This window comes from Hippopotamus amphibius, chromosome 9, assembly GCF_030028045.1.
Source record: "Hippopotamus amphibius kiboko isolate mHipAmp2 chromosome 9, mHipAmp2.hap2, whole genome shotgun sequence".
In the NCBI taxonomy this organism is placed as follows: domain Eukaryota; kingdom Metazoa; phylum Chordata; class Mammalia; order Artiodactyla; family Hippopotamidae; genus Hippopotamus; species Hippopotamus amphibius.
In genome coordinates, this window is record NC_080194.1 from 30,958,590 (window position 1) to 30,972,886 (window position 14,297).

At 40.3% G+C, this 14,297-nt stretch overlaps 1 protein-coding gene across 4 annotated transcripts in view; it reads left to right on the forward strand.

The window, feature by feature from the left end:
• Positions 1 to 235: 235 nt before the first annotated feature.
• The window catches only part of BTBD10 (BTB domain containing 10), a 77,412-nt gene continuing 63,350 nt past the window's right edge, over positions 236 to 14,297 (forward strand). For 2 of the 4 annotated variants that reach the window (XM_057749425.1, XM_057749428.1), the window contains exon 1: positions 236 to 1,089. The gene's annotated coding sequence lies outside the window, so the exon portion shown is untranslated. Of the gene's footprint in view, positions 1,090 to 1,184; positions 1,216 to 14,297 lie in introns of those variants that run through there. The other 2 variants (XM_057749429.1, XM_057749427.1) reach the window with 2 other exon arrangements.

Below are 14,297 nucleotides of genomic sequence, written 5' to 3' on the forward strand. Positions count from 1 at the left end.
CAAACCAGGTCCTCTTCCTCTTGGCTGCCTCTGCTTGCAGCGCTCCTCCCACTCTTCTCAAAACTGGGGAACTCTTACTCATCCTTCAAGATTCAGCTGAAACGTCACTCCCTGGTGGAGGCTTCCTCAACACGCAGGCTGAGCCTGCTCCTCCCTCTCACAGCTCACAACTCACAGCTCCGGCCTCTACCACAGGTAACAGGATTGTGTTTTGCGGTGGGTCTTGCCCCCAGGACGTGCTTCGAGGTCGGCGGCCGAGTCTTTCATTTTTCCTGCTCAGTAAAGTTGAGTGACCGAAACTCTGTGAACTAGCGACCTTCTGCCACAAGGAGCAATATCGCATCCAGGTTACTGTCGACGTTCCACACGGGCCCAACTGCACGAGTTCCAGCGGGCACGCCGGTTCCCGCCAACCCAGCGTTTAAAAACAAACAGCTGCGAACGCCAGGAAATGGAGGGTGGCCCTCACGAGGACCGCCTTTCCTGACCCCAGGCGGGTTAATACCCGCCAGCTGAGCTGGCCAAGGCTCGTTTGGAGTTCGCTCAGTTGCGGGAAACGCTCTCCTTGAGTAAACTCAGCGTCCTTGAGGTATTCTCCAACTCCGGGCTGGGGACGCTCTCCGTTTTTTTCTAACGGTGACAGGAAATCAAGGAAAAACGTGGGATTCAAAGATTTGGGGGTAACTCTGCTCGCAGCCACTCAGGCTCGAGGCTCACGGTTGATCCTAAGCTGACTTCTGCGAGGACAGACGCCTCACGATCTGCGGCGTCAAGCCCCTAGGCTGAACGCCCACCCCAGGCAGCCACTCCCTCAACCGCCCGCACCCTCCGCGCCCCGCCCAACTCCTGGGCGGTGAGCCATCATTCTCGCGAGAACTCAGCTAATCTCGCCTCTTCGAACTGCGGGATCTCGCGAGAAACAGCCTAGGAGCCGGCCTGGAGCTGGCCTGCAACCTGCTGGGGCGGCTCTTGTAGCCGCAGCCGCCGGAGCGGCCGCCGCCTCAGAAGCCTCTGGAGGGATCCAGTTGGGAAGGAAGCGGAGGTGTAGCTGGCCCCGGCCTGTGCCTGGACATTTGAGGGGGACTACAGGTTCGAGGGTGACTGGACTCAGCTGGGAAACTCGGTGGGGGCGGCGCTGGAGGCTGGGCTTGGCGGGGGCGAAGGAGGAAGGGGGCGGAGGGCGAATCTGGGCTTGAGAGCTGGACTGCTGTGGCGGTGAGCTGGGCGTCCCGGACCGTGCTAGGGGACCGTGGGTGGGGTTCTGGGCTCCGGTCGCTGGCGCCCGGTTCGGAGAGGCAGGGAAGAGACTAGGGTTTCGGGGGTGCTGTTTTTGGTTTGGGAGTCCTGAGGCCTTTCCCCAGGGATGTAGGCGATACCCTCAACCCTCCTTCCCAGGGCAGAGGAACCGTGTGTCCCGCCCCTTTTCTGTCATCCTGGGTTAACGCCGCGACATCCTGAGCGGGGCGCATCACAGTAGGGGCTAAAGTGGCCCGAGTCTCCCTTTGGGTGAAGAGGAGTGAGACCCCAGTAAGGTGTTGTGCGTGGTTTTTATGCTGTAACGGTATCACGTGCGGTAAAGCTTTGTTTTCCCAAAACTTGCACAGAAAAGCTGCTTATTTTTTTCTTGTTCAGATGCAAGTCTCCTGACACCCTTTATGCTCGGGAATGGGGTGCAGGGAGGTGAGACATCACTTAGTAATTTGTTAGTATGGGGGCAGTGTGACTATCACAGATTTCCTACTGATCTTTCTCCTCAGAATTTTGAGTCCGCGATGGGAAGTCACTAGTCCGTACGTGCTAAAGATATAGCATCACTCGCTTGTCACTTTATGCACGTAGCATATAACATTTATTTAAATGTTATTTAATCTTTGAGTCTTCATGCTTTTTATTTAAATTAACAATATCAGAGAAAAATCACAGTATATTGATTTTCTTTGGACAACTGTGTACCCCCACCCCCCTACACAGATATGATCAAGACTTTTTAGAGAGGGGGTTATAGCTAAATTTTGAATGAAATAGACTGTGGAAATTGGAATTAGAAATATAATGAGTGCAACTATAAGGGCCAAAAAAGTTTGTGTACTGGAGAGCTCATCCAGGACTGAAGCCCAAGCCTCAAAAATGAGGACTGTAGCTGCCATTAGAATACAAAGCGGAAAGCAGTAGAAAATACTTGGGAGAGGATTTGATGGTGGGTAAAGACTGTTAAAAAAGTGAGGAGAATTATTTTTGAGGATGTAAATGTGTTTCATAGATTTCCTAACATTTCTCAGAGTTTATGACCTAACTGCTATTGTTATACTTAAAGAGAAGTTGGAAAGGGAGGTTCTGAAGCGTGGAGCTTGACAAGGAACGGTGGAGTCAGGAAAGCTTTAAGTGTCTTGACAACGTTTTTGAGATTTTACCTTTTTTCTTCTCCCAAAAAAACTTTCAGATGGGATTTTTACATTCTGTATATCACCCTTCCACCAGTCTGAATTTTTTCCTTTCTCAACCTTTCTTCTAAACCTTGTGAAAATTTTTATTATTAACCATGAAGTTGCAAACCAACATGTCCTGCTTTGTGGCTTTTTACATTAGGTGACTTGGTGAAGTGCTAAAGTGATCTGGAAAACGTTATGTACCCTTGGAAGGAATAGGTTATGAGTAGCAAACTCACATGCCTTCAGATACTAGGCATATGAAAATAAAAATGAGTGAAATAATACTAGAGAGTTTATGCTTCATCTAAGAGGGCAATCCACTTCTCAGGTTTACCTGATTAGTGCCATATTGAATATGGGCCCAGTCTTCAGCCTTCTCAAGAGACCACAGAAAATCTAGATTTCTGCTTGCAGTTCTCCTGACTTTTAAAAATATTGACAACTACTTGAAACAGTTAAAAATAACTTCACGTGGCCCAGCCAAACCCAAACCTGTCAGTAGTTGTATCCTGCTCTCCTGGTTTAGACCTCTCTTAGAGGTAAGAATTAATAAATTTTACAACTGAAAAAAAAAAAAGATTTAACGCAAGTATGCCAGTTAGTTTGGAACTTCAAACCTAGGAGTACGTGGGGGGAAATGTCAACTCTGATTGAAAACAGATAAGTTTAATAGCCTTTAAATATGATTGGGCAAATTGAACTGATATTTAGTAATATTTTAACTGTGGAAATAACTGAAGAAATACCCTCTCAGTGTATGTGGTTTAATAACTTGAGAGTTCTGAGCAAAGCTGATTTGTAGGTATCTTGTAAGGGAATCCCTGTATTGAGAAGCCCTTCATTGTATTTGCGATTAATATGTAAAATAAATCTAGGAGACCCTTTATAAATCTAGGAGATCTTCTGTGGTTTTGAATGTTTATTGTTTGATGTACCATCCCACTTTGACTTCTCAGTCATTGACTTTTATTGGAAACAATATTGATTCCTTGGATTTTATTCCCTGGCAGATGGGGTGGGGGAAGGGGCATCGAGATGGGAAGAAATGGGAAGGGGAGCGTGTGAGGTGAAGCAAGCGCTCATGTGCTTCTCTTTTACATTGTCCATTACAAGAGTGATTTGAGTTAACTAGTTTTTCTTGTAAGAATAATAGGTACCTTGATTGATTACACACAGTACCTTATACATAGTAGAGCTTAATGATATTTGCGGAATTGAACCCTGTGGATTAAACCATATTTACCCGTTAGTGGGCAGTACTTTAATCACATAATCTGATTCATACTTAGTTGGGCTGTGGGGAATGGGAGTTTAGAGGTCAGTCCTAAGAAAAAAAGTGAACCTTAGGCTTATAGAGGGCAAGGTGAAGGTTTTCAGTTGGGAGTAGCAGTGAGAAAGGAGGCTAGGTGAAGGAGAGTTTTAAAAAGCAAGATAAAATGGTCAAGTACCACTTTATCTACTGTGCGGTTTTACAAAGAGCTGTGCCTTTTACAACTAAATTTATCATAATTTATGCAAAGACTACGTAGAATATTGGTTTTTAATCCGGACTACTTTGGGAATTGGCAGACTTAGTTTTCTTTCTTTTAGCCCAGTCTCCTTAGGTCAAGTTAGTCTAATACTTCTTCATCCAATCCCTGCCTCTCTCTGGTATGGGAAGTGAAACAGCAGAAGATGTGTATCCTGTGAGGTGTTCCTCTTTGAGAGTTTAAAAAACATCCTGAAGAATCTGTTATGTATGTTTGGAAATAATGTTTATTGAAGGAGGAACCATCATTTTCCTCTCCCCATGTTTCTACATGACTTGTAAAGTAAGGAAATTCTCTCTTAGAAGTATCTTTCCCCCTTCTTTCAACTCCTTGAGTGAGATGCCCTCTCAAGGGAGGATTAGATGAAGCCTGGAGAAGGAATTGAGTATGCTTTTGCTCAGTGCCTTCTGGTTCTGTTTTTAGAGCTCTCAGTTCTTAGGATGTAACATTTCTACTCCTCTGTAGGGTGAATTTTCCTGAACAGACTGGACCCTATGAGGGAGAAGGCAATGAAACATCTACAGTTCTAAGTGTAATTTACAATTGTAGTAATAGGAAGCTATTTGGCCACTAATTTCAGCTGTATTTTTATCTTTGTCTGACTCCTTTTTTGTTTGTTGGTTGGTTGGTTGGTTGGTTGGTTATGAACCCACAATAAGGGAGAAAGATGCTCATTAATGGAGGAAGAACTACTTTGAAAGTTTTTCTCCTCTTGGATAGAATGTTTATTAGGGTTTAAGCTAATGTTGCATTTCTCTACTGTGGCTTGCTCTGGTTTACTTTGGCATCTTGAAACTGAGACCTGTCTTGCTAAGCAGGTAGCAATCTAGAGCTCAGAGATGGAAGGTAAGCACACAGAATTCAAAGAGATGCTCTTTGGGAGAGAATTAAGAGGTTGGTAAATGTTCAGTGTAGGCAGTGGGAATACAGGGAGCCAAAATACTTGAAGTAGTAGAAATTTAACATTAAAGAGGCAAGATTTTATGTGGAATATGTGACCTTATGTCACAGTAGATTTCTGAAGATCTGTAAGATGCTAAAAGGTATCTGTGCTAATAAAAGCATCTTTCTTTATCCTAGTTAATAATTATATTTTTCTGTTTAAAAACTTAAGATATTTGATTACATGGTACTTATTTTTATCTTTGTAGTTGAAATGAATGATCTATTAATACTTTTGGTCATGAGCTGAAATTAACATTTGTTGTTTGGTTGAGGGTGAGAGTCTGTCATAGTGAATCACTAATTGAAGTACTTGATTAGAAACTATGAATAACACTTTTCTAAGGTCATTCAACATTGTAATCATACTTTTCCACTTGCAATACCTTATTTGGGATCATTTAGATCTGTGTTTAAAGCCAACTGTTAGCTCTATGACATAAGTTACTTAATTACTCGGAGCCTTTGTTGGCTCACATGAAAAATGGAGATAGAACACAATTGTCAGGAGTTTAAGAATGAAATGGAATAAAATATATAAAAGTGCTATGTAAATAGTAAAGTGAATATAACTTGTTAGCACCCTACTGTGTTTATGCTCAGAAAATAGCATACTGTCTGGTGATCTTAAGACACATCAGGGAAATTTACATTTACATCTAGCTGTCTCATTTGTAGGGAACAAACTCAAATGGCTATTTACAGCTGTGACAATATGACTCTTCCACTGGAAATTACAAAAGTTTTTTCTTTTCCTTTATTCTAGTCCACATTGAACAGTAGGAATCTCTTTCCTGTTTTTCATGTTGACATTGACTATCCAGTGACTGATATAAAGTAATTTTTTTAATTGAAATATAGTTGATGTATATTATGGTAATTTCAGGTATACTACATAGTGATTTGACATTTGCATACATTGTGAAATGACCATAAGTCCAAAACTATCTGTCCCCATAAAACTTATAATATTATCGACCATATCCTCATGCTGTATATTACATCCTCGTGGCTTATTTGTTTCGTAACTGGAGGATTACTTCCTATACCCTTTACCTGTTTCAACCCCCCCACCCCTGTCCCCTCTGAATACCACCTGTTTGTCCTCTGAATCTATGAGTCTGTTTTCATTTTGTTTTGTTTGCTTTGTTTTTTAGATTCCACATATAAGTGAGATAATATGGTATTTGTCTTTGACTTATTTCATTTAGTAATACCTTCTAGATCCATCCATGTTGTTGCAAATGGCAAGGTTTCTTTTTCTTTTTTTTTTTTAAATGACTGAAAAATATTGCATTGTATTTATATACCACATCTTCTTTATCCATTCATCTATTGCTGGGCGCTTTGGTTGCTTCCATATCTTGGCTATTGTAAATAATGCTGCAGTGAACACAGGATGTACATATTTTTTCAAATTGGTGTTTTTGTCTTCAGGCAAATACCCAGGAGTTAAATTGCTGGATCATATGGCGGTTTTGTTTTTAATTTTTTGAGAAACGTCTATTCTGTTTTCCATAGGGGCTGCACCAAATTACATTCCCACCAGCAATGCATGAGGGTTCCCTTTTCTCCACATCCTCACCAGTACTTGTTATTTGTTGTTGATGATAGCTATTCTGACAGGTGTGAAGTAGTATCTCATTGTGGTTTTAATATGATTCCTAATGTTGAGCATCTTTTCATGTGTCTGTTGGCCAGCTGTATGTCTTCCTTGGGAAGATGTCTGTTTAGGTCCTCTGCGCATTTTTTAATTGGGTGGTTTGTATTTTTGATGTTGAGTTGTATGAATTCTTTGTATATTTTGAATATTAACGCCTTGTTCACAAATATCTTCTCCTATTCAACAGGCAGCCTTTTCATTTTTTTTTTTTTTTTTGATTTATTTATTGGCTGCACTGAGTCTTCATTGCTGTGTGCAGGCTTTCTCTAGTTGCAGCGAGCAGGGGCTGCTCTTTGTTGCAGTGTGCGGGCTTCTCATTGTGGTGGCTTTTGTTGTGGAGCATGGGCTCTAAGCACACAGGCTTTAGTAGTTGTGGCACATGGGCCCAGTACTGTGTCTCACAGGCTATAGAGCGCAGGCTCAATAGTTGTGGTGTGCAGGCTTAGTTGCTCCACAGCATGTAGGATCTTCCTGAATCAGGGCTTGAACCCACGTCCCTTGCATTGGCAGGCAGATTCTTAACCACTGCGCCACCAGGGAAGTCCCAGCCTTTTCGTTTTGTTGATGGTTTCCTTTGCTGTACAAAAGCTTTTTAGTTTGATGTAGTAGTATTTATTTTTCTTTAGTTTTTCTTGCCTGAGGAGACACATCCAAGAAAATATTGCTAAGACCTGTGCCAAAGAGCTTACTGCCTATCTTTTCTTCTAGGTGTTTTATAATTTCAGGTCTTAAACATTTAAGTCTTTATTCCATTTTGAGTTTGTTTTTGTATATGTTATGAGAAATTAGTCCAGTTTGATTGTCTGCATGTAGCTATCCAGCTCTCCCAACACCATTTATTGAAGAGGCTGCCTTTTACTCATTGTATATTCTTGCCTCCTTTGTTGTAGATTAATTGACCGTATAAGTGTGAATTCATTTCTGGGTTCTCTATTCTGTTTATTAATCTATGTGTCTGTTTTGCTTTGTAGTGTAGTTTGAAATCAGGGTGCATAATACCTCCAGCTTTGTTCTTCTTTCTCAAGATTGTTTTGGCTATTTGGGATTTTTTGTTTCTATACAGGTTTTAAAATTATTAGTTCTAGTTCTGTGGAAAATGCCATTGGTATTTTGATTTAGACTGCCTTAGGTAGTAGGGGTCATTTTAACAATATTAATTCTTCCAGTCCATGAGCATGGTACAGCTTTCCACTTGTTTGTGTTGTCTTCAGTTTTCTTCATCATTGTCTTATAGTTTTCTGGGTCCAGGTCTCCAATCTCTTTAGATGTATTCCTAGGTATTTTATTCTGTTTGCAGTTGTTAATGAGATTGTTTTCTTAATATCTTTTTCTGATAGTTCATTGTTAGTGTATAGAAATGCAACAAATTTCTGTATACTGATTTGGTATCTTGCAACTTTACTGAATTTATTAGTTTAATGGTTTTTAGTAGTGTATTTAGAATTTTCTATACTTAGTATCATGTCACCTTTAAACTTGGACAGTTTTATGTCTTCCTTTCTAATTTAGATTCCTTTTATGGTTTTTCTTGTTTGGCTGCTATGGCTAGGACTGCCTGCACTATGTTGAATAAAAATGCGAGGGTGGGCATCCTTGTCTTGTTCTGATTCTAGAGGAAATGCTTTCAGCTTTTCACTGTTGAGTATGGTGTTGGCTATGGTTTTGTAATATATGGCCTTTAATATGTTGAGGTGTGTTCCCTCTATACCCACCTCGTTGAGAGTTTTTATCATAAATGGATGTTGAATTTGTCACAGGCTTTTTCTTCATCTATTGAGAGGATAATATGATTTTTATTCTTCAGCTTGTTAATGTAGTGTATCACTTTGATTCTCAGATATTGAAAAATCCTTGCATTCCTTGGGTAAATCTCACTTGACCATGGTGTATGATCCTTTTCATGTATTGTTGAATTCAGTTTGCTCATTTTTTGTTGTTGTTGTTTTAAAAAATTATTTATGTATTTATTATTTTATTTCATTTCATTTATTTTGGCTGCATTGGGTCTTTGTTGCTGTGTTCAGGCTTTCTCAAGTTGCAGTGAGTGGGGGCTCTTCTTCATTATGGTGTGTGAGCTTCTCAGTGTAGTGACTTCTCTCCTTGCGGAGCACAGGCTCTAGGCGTGTGGGCTTCAGTAGTTGTGGCACGTGGGCTCAGTAGTTGTGGCACACGGGCTTAGTTGCTCCACAGCATGTGGGATCTTTCTGGAGCAGGGATCAAACCCATGTCCCCTGCATAGGCAGGCAGATTCTTAACCACTATGCCACCTAGCAAGTCCCCACCCCCTCAATTTCAGTCTGTATATATCTTTAAATCTGAAGTGAGTCTCTTGTAGGCAGCGTATATATGGGTCTTTTTTTTTTTAATCTATGCAGCCACTGTCTTTTTGATTGGAGCAGTTACTCCATTTACATTAATTATTGGTAGGTGTATACTTTTGCTATTTTAATTGTTTGCTGGTTGCTTTTGTAGTTCTTTTCTTCTTTTGTTTTCTTTCTTTGTGGTTTGATGACCTTCTTTAGTGTTATGTTTGAATTTTTCTCTTTTTTTGTGTATGTATCTATTATAGGTTTTTGGTTTGTGGTTACCATGAGGTTAATAAATAACTATATGTGTACACACACACACACACACACACACACACACACACGCACGTGTATATGATTGTTTTAAGTTGATAGATAATGGTTGACCTGTTACCCTTACTGTATGTTTGCCTCTACAGGTGATATTTTTCCTTTCATAATTGTCATATTTATAGCAGTGGCCTTTTCTGCTTAGAGAATTTCTTTCAACATTTCTTGTAAAACCAGTTTAGTGATGTTGACCTCTTTTAGGTTTTGCTGGTTTGTAAAAGTCTGTTTCTCCTTCAAATCTGAATGATAACCTTGCTGGGTAGAGTATTCTTGGTTGTAGGTCTTTTTTCTTTCATTACTTTGACTATATCATGCCACTCCCTCTGGCCTGCAGCTTCCTATGAAGTCAGTTGATAGTCTTTTAGGAGTTCCTTGCATGTAACTAGTTGATGTTTCTTTCACTGCTTTTAAAATTCTCTGTCTTTAACTTTTGCCATTTTAATTATTATTATTAATTTTTTTTGGTGTGGACATCTTTGGGTTCATCTTGTTTGGGACTTTCTGTGTTTCCTGATCCTGAATGTCTTTTCCTTTCCTAGGGTAGGGAAGTTTTCAGCTATTATGTTTTCAAGTAAGTTCTCTTCCCCCTTTCTCTCTCACTCCTCCTTCTGGGACCCTTGTAGTGTTATATGCATGATGTTGTCCCAGAGGTCTCTTAAAGTATCCTCATTTTAAAAAATTCTCTTTTCTTTTTTTCTGTTCAGCATAGGTGATTTACAGTACTCTGTATTCCAGATAGCTGATCTGTTCTGCTCTATGATTTAATATAGTGTTGATTTCTTTTTTTTTCTTTTTTTCTTTTTTTTTTTTTTTTGAGGTACACCAAGTTCAATCATCTGTATTTATACACATATTCCTGTATTCCCTCCCTCCCTCGACTCCCCCCCACCCTCCCCGTCCTCTAAGGCATCATTCATCCTCGAGTTGAACTCCCTTTGTTATACAGCAACTTCCCACTGGCTATCTATTTTACAGTTGGTAGTATATATATGTCTATGCTACTCTCTCACTTCGTCTCAGCTTCCCCTTCACCCCCCACCCCCTCAAACCTCAAGTTCTCCAGTCCATTCTCTGTATCTGCGTCCTTGTTCTTGTCTTGTCACTGAGTTCATCAGTACCATTTTTAGATTCTATATATATGAGTTAGCATACAATATTTGTCTTTCTCTTTCTGACTTACTTCACTCTGTATGACAGACTGTAGGTCTATCCACCTCATTACATATAGCTCCATCTCATCCCTTTTTATAGCTGAGTCACATTCCATTGTATATATATGCCACATCTTCTTTATCCATTCATTTGTTGATGGGCATTTAGGTTGCTTCCATGTCCTGGCTATTGTAAATAGTGCTGCAATAAACATTGCGGTACATGTTTCTTTTTGGATTATGGTTTTCTCTGGGTATATGCCCAGTCGTGGGATTACTGATCATGTGGTAGTTCTATTTGTAGTTTTTTTAAGGAAACTCCAAACTGTTTTCCATAGTGGCTGTACCAACGTACATTCCCACCAACAGTGCAGGAGAATTCCCTTTTCTCCACACCCTCTCCAACATTTGTTGTTTCCAGATTTTGTGGTGATGGCCATTCTGACCAGTGTGAGGTGATACCTCATTGTGGCTTTGACTTGCATTTCTCTGATGATTAGTGATGTTCAGCATGTTTTCATGTGTTTGTTGGCCATCTGTATGTCTTCTTTGGAAAAATGTCTATTTAGATCTTCCACCCATTTGTGGATTGGGTTATTTGCTTTTTGGGTATGAAGCTGCATGAGCTGCTTGTATATTTTGGAGGTTAATCCTTTGTCCGTTGTTTCGTTGGCAACTATTTTTTCCCATTCTGAGGGTTGCCTTCTAGTCTTGTTTATGGTTTCTTTTGCTGTGCAAAAGCTTTTAAGTTTCATGAGGTCCCATTTGTTTCTTCTTGATTTTATTTCCATGATTCTAGGAGGTGGGTTAAAAAGGATCTTGCTTTGATGGATGTCATAGAGTGTTCTGCCTATGTTTTCCCCTAGGAGTTTTATAGTGTCTGGCCTTACATGTAGGTCTTTAATCCATTTGGAGTTTATTTTTGTGTATGGTGTTAGGAAGTGTTCTAATTTCATTCTTTTACATGTTGCTGTCCAGTTTTCCCAGCACCACTTATTGAAGAGGCTGTCTTTTTTCCATTGTATATTCTTGCCTCCTTTGTCAAAGATAAGGTGCCCATATGTGTTTGGGCTTACCTTTGAGTTCTCTATTCTATTCCATTGATCTTCCTTTCTATTTTTGTGCCAGTACCATGCTGTCTTGATCACTATGGCCTTGTAGTATAGTTTGAAGTCAGGAAGCCTGATTCCACCAACTCCATTTTTCCTTCTCAAGATTGCTTTGGCTATTCGGGGTCTTTTGCGTTTCCATACAAATCGTAAGATTTCTTGCTCTAGTTCTGTGAAAAATGCCATTGGTAATCTGATCGGGATTGCATTGAATCTGTAAATTGCTTTGGGTAGTACAGTCATTTTCACGATGTTGATTCTTCCAATCCAGGAACATGGTATATCCCTCCATCTGTTTATGTCATCTTTGATTTCTTTCATCAATGTCTTAAAGTTTTCTGCATACAGATCTTTTGCCTCCTTAGGCAGGTTTATTCCTAGGTATTTTATTCTTTTGGTTGCAATGGTGAATGGGAGAGTTTCCTTAATTTCTCTTTCTGCTCTTCCGTTGTTAGTGTATAGGAATGCAAGAGATTTCTGTGCATTAATTTTGTATCCTGCTACTTTACTAAACTCATCAATGAGTGCTAGCAGTTTTCTGGTAGAGTCTTTAGGGTTTTCTATGTATAATATGTCATCTGCAAAGAGTGACAATTTTACCTCTTCTTTTCCAATTTGGATTCCTTTTATTTCTTTTTCTTCTCTGATTGCTGTGGCTAAAACTTCCAAAACTATGTTGAATAACAGTGGTGAGAGTGGACACCCTTGTCTTGTTCCTGTTCTTAGAGGGAATTCTTTCAGTTTTTCCCCATTGAGAACGATGTTGGCTTTTGTTTTTTCATTTATGGCTTTTATTATATTGAGGTAATTTCCTTCTATGCCCATTTTCTGGAGAGCTTTTATCATAAATGGATGTTGAATTTTGTGAAAAGCTTTTTCTGAATTGAGATGATCATATGGTTTTTATCCTTCAATTTGTTGATATGATGAATCACATTGATTGATTTGCATATATTGAAGAATCCTTGCATCCCAGGGATAAACCCCACTTGATCATGGTGTATGATTTTTTTAATGTGCTGTTGGAGTCTGTTAGCTAGTATTTTGTTGAGGATTTTTGCATGTAAATTCATCAGTGATATTGGTCTGTAATTTTCTTTTTTTGTGACATCTTTGCCTGGTTTTGGTATCAGGGTGATGGTGGCCTCGTAGAATGAGTTTGGGAGTATTCCTCCTTCTGCATTATTTTGGAAGAGTTTGAGAAGGATAGGTGTTAGTTCTTCTTTAAATGTTTGATAGAATTCGCCCGTGTATCCATCTGGCCCAGGGCTTTTGTTTGTTGGGAGATTTTTAATCACTGCCTCAATTTCCGTACTTGTGATTGGTCTGTTCATAGTTTCTGTTTCTTCCTGGTTCAGTCTTGGAAGATTGTATTTTTCTAAGAATTTATCCATTTCTTCCAGGTTATCCAAGTTATTGGCATATAGTTGCTTGTAGTCATCTCTCATGATATTTTGTATTTCTGTGGTATCCGTTGTTACTTCTCCTCATTTTCATTTCTAATCCTGTTGATTTGCATCTTCTCCCTTTTTTTCTTGATGAGTCTGGCTAATGGTTTATCAGTTTTGTTAATCTTCTCAAAGAACCAGCTTTTAGTTTTATTAATTTTTGCTATTGCTTCCTTCCTTTCTTTTTCATTTATTTCTGCTCTGATCTTAATGATTTCTTTCCTTCTGCTCACTTTGGGGTTTCTTTGTTCTTTTTCTAATTGTTTTAGGTGTAAGGTTAGGTTGTTTATTCGATAGTGTTGATTTCTTGTAGTGTATTTTTTATTTTACTTATTGTATCTGTTTGGTTCTTTTTGTATTTTCTAGCTATTTAACTTCTCACCATGTTCATCCATTCCTCTCCTGAGTTTGTCGAGTATCTTTATGATCACTACCTTGATCTCTTTATCAGGTAGATTGCTTATCTTCACCTCATTTAACTATTTCTGAGGTTATGTCTTGTTCATTCATTTGGAATATATTCCTCTACTCCTCATTTGGCCAAATCTCTGTATTTCTATCAATGCATTAGGTAGGTTGCTTATGTTTCCTGATCTTGAAGTGGTCTCATTTAGGAGATGTACTATGGGGCCCAGCAGCACACTCTACTCTGATCGGCAGAGCTCTGTGCTCTAGAGGTGCCTCTTATGTAGGCTGCATGAACCTTTATGTTGTGCTGGGGCTGAGTATTGTGAGTGTGCTGGTAGTCAGGGCTGTCCCCTGTCCAGTTAGCTGTGCCTTATGTGGTGGCTGCAAACCTCCTGGAGGGCAAGGTAGGATTCTTGTGTGACTCTCTGCAGGGCCTGGCAGGCACAGGGCTGCCACTGGCTCATTGGAGGGTTGTGTCAGGTCCCTGGCACTAATAGGCTAGAGGAAGGATTCCAAAATGGAGCTTTCCTGTACTGTTGTTATCATGGTAGAACAAGCTCCCCCAAAATGTCTGTTGCCATCATTTCCTCCCCCAAGGGGTGTCCCATTTGCCTCCTGCCTCTCTGGGAGGCTCTCCAAGATCAGCAAGTGGGTCTCACCCAAGCTCCTTTCAAACTGTTGCCACAGACTTCCCTGCCTGGTGGTGCAGTGGTTAAGAATCTGCCTGCTGCCATTGCAGGGGACACGGGTTTGAGCCCTGGTCCAGGAAGATCCTATAGTACCATGGAGCAACTAAGCCCATGTGCCACAACTACTGAGCCTGTGCTTTAGAGCCTGAGAGCCACAACTGCTGAGCCCATGTGCTACAACTACTGAAGCCCGCACACCTAGAGCCTGTGCTCCGCAACAAGAGAAGCCATCCCAATGAGAAGCCCGCACATCACAACGAAGAGTAGCCCCTGCTGTCTGCAACTAGAGAAGG